General features: G+C 46.2%; 1 pseudogene; it reads left to right on the top strand.

Annotated features, from left to right (window-relative positions):
• The window catches only part of LOC133667704 (large subunit ribosomal RNA), an 8,784-nt pseudogene that overhangs the window by 3,498 nt on the left and 2,786 nt on the right, over positions 1-2,500 (top strand).

The following is a 2,500-nucleotide window of genomic DNA, read 5'->3' as shown; positions in this document are numbered from 1 at the left end:
AACTTACGTATCGAATAAGTCTAGTGGCTGGCGGATCGTTCGCTCCCTTCGATGGCTTGTGCCACGACCTGGAACGGACCTGGAAAAGAGACGGAACAATTGGAAAAGTGTTGGGGGCACTCAAACTTCCCAAGATATCAAAAAACAAGCAAAAACATAATGTCAAGAAACAGAGGAGCCTCGGACGCGGGAGCCCCCGGCCCTGGGACTCCCGTGGCGGACTTGTCCGCAACAGATGAGAGGGCCACCGGTGACGACCAATGCTTATCCCCGGACCACGATTTGGATATGATAAATTTACCATTGAGCGGGCAGATAAAATGCTATTGGTGCTCAAAAAAGGGGAAAGATATTAGATTCCTCCAGGAATCGCAATACGCCAAACATAAAGACACGCAACACCCCCAAGAAGTAATTATATGGAGGTGCGCTGCATGCCATAAGGAGTTCGAAAAGCTCCATGGCTGCAGGTGCCACTTACCAAAGTGTAAGGGGCGAAAAATATGGGAGGGTGTTGCAAAATTCAAATGCGAGTCCTGCGAGGAATCGTTCCTATCGCAAAGAGGATTGTCTATGCATGAGAGACATAGACATCCGGCGATAAGGAACCAAAAAGAGCACAAAGCACAAGTCGGGGAAATACAAGACCAGTCAGTAGAGCCTCGGTCTGGTCTAAAGACGAAACGGATCTATTAATCAAGTTAAACCAGCGCTACAAACATTTAAAACAACCGAATGTAGCGCTGAGAGAATATTTCCCCGACAAGACCCTGAAACAAATAAGCGACAAAAGGAGGCTCCTGCCCGTTCAAGAAGAAGAAGTGGCCACAACTCAAAGCGAAGCAAGATCTCCTTCCTCCGAGTCCTCGGAAGAAAGCATTTACGAATCGGCCACGGAGGACGAAGGAGGAGGAGAAATACGAGAAACGGCTCAACAAGAAGACCGCTGGCAAGAGCCGTTTCTCCAATATATAACATCGAACCACCTCGACGAAGGAGACTTCCTTCGAGGGGTGGAAAAGAAATTGAAAGTCTAGCAACTGCAAGAAACATTAAGCAAGAAGAAGTAGAGGTGCTACTTCAAAAATTTGTCGATTCCCTCAAAGAAGGAACGCAGCACGAAGAAGGGAATCGACTAAGACAAAAAGGAGCAACAAAGAAGGGGAAGAGGACCACCCATAACAAGAGGAAAAAGTTTCTATACGCCAAGCACCAGGAGCTATACAGAAAATGCCCAAGGAAGCTCCTGGACTTGGCAATAATGGGTGAGTCAGGTAAGGGAGAAGAAGCGATCAGTCTCCCTGGGGCCGACTCGGTGGGTCCACTATATAAAAATCTATGGGGCAAAAGTGGTCCGGAAAAATTGGCGAATTTGCAACCCCAAAACAACAAAATAGAAATAGGCGAGATTTGGACTCCCATCACAATGGGAACCTATTGGAAAAATTCAAGAAAATTAAGGTCGATACGGCAGCCGGTATCGACCAAATAAAGCTCCACCTGAGAAAAAAAGGAGCGCTGCACGTCTTTGCCAAACTGTGTAATCTCCTCATGCTGCACCGAATATACCCAGCACAGTGGAAGATAAACCGAACCACGCTTATTCCCAAACCGGGAAAGAGCGCGGAAGAGGTTGAGAACTGGAGACCAATTACCATCGGGTCTCTGCTGGGAAGAATATATTCGGCAATGATCGACCGGAAACTACGGTCCAAAGTTAAGCAGCACGCAAGACAAAAGGGGTTTACACAGGAGGATGGCTGTAAAAACAACATAGCCATCCTCAGCAGCGCTCTGGCCAAAATGAAAAATGAGTCAGGTGGAGTAATTACAATAATAGATATTTCGAAAGCGTTTGATACGGTTCCCCATGAAGCAATCAGTAAAGGGCTGGAAATGAAAGGAGTGCCAAGTCTCGTCAGCAAATATGTGCAAGACATGTACAGGGGTTGCAAAACTGTTATACATTGTAAAGACAGAACATTGCCCGTGGACTTACTGAGAGGGGTCAAGCAGGGAGACCCGCTATCTCCCTTACTTTTAATTTAACAATTGATCCCATAATTGGGATTCTTGACGAGACGACGGAGGGCGTCAAACTCGGAAGCGAGAACGTTTCAGTTCTCGCTTTCGCAGACGATATTGTCCTCCTGGCGAAGGACAAAGAAACAGCCGAGAAACAAAATCGGCTGTTACACAAACATCTAAAAGAATTAAACATGAAAGTATCCGCCGAAAAATGTGGCACATTCCAAATCCAACACAAATTGAAGACGTGGTTCCTCAAAGATCCGCAACTGACGTTGGGTCAGCAGAGTATACCATATGCTGACCCAGAAAAAGCAATAAAATATTTAGGAACCACGCTCAACCCATGGAGAGGAATGTGCCAAGCCTCGATCAAAGAGATCATCGACGCAGCAAAAAGCGTCACGAGACTGAAACTAAAACCACACCAAAAAATCAACTTAATAAGAATCTACCTCTTGCCGAGGTACAT

This window comes from Apis cerana, unplaced genomic scaffold, assembly GCF_029169275.1.
Source record: "Apis cerana isolate GH-2021 unplaced genomic scaffold, AcerK_1.0 scaffold1_AcerK, whole genome shotgun sequence".
NCBI lineage: Eukaryota > Metazoa > Arthropoda > Insecta > Hymenoptera > Apidae > Apis > Apis cerana.
This window is presented reverse-complemented; position numbering and strand designations above follow the sequence as displayed.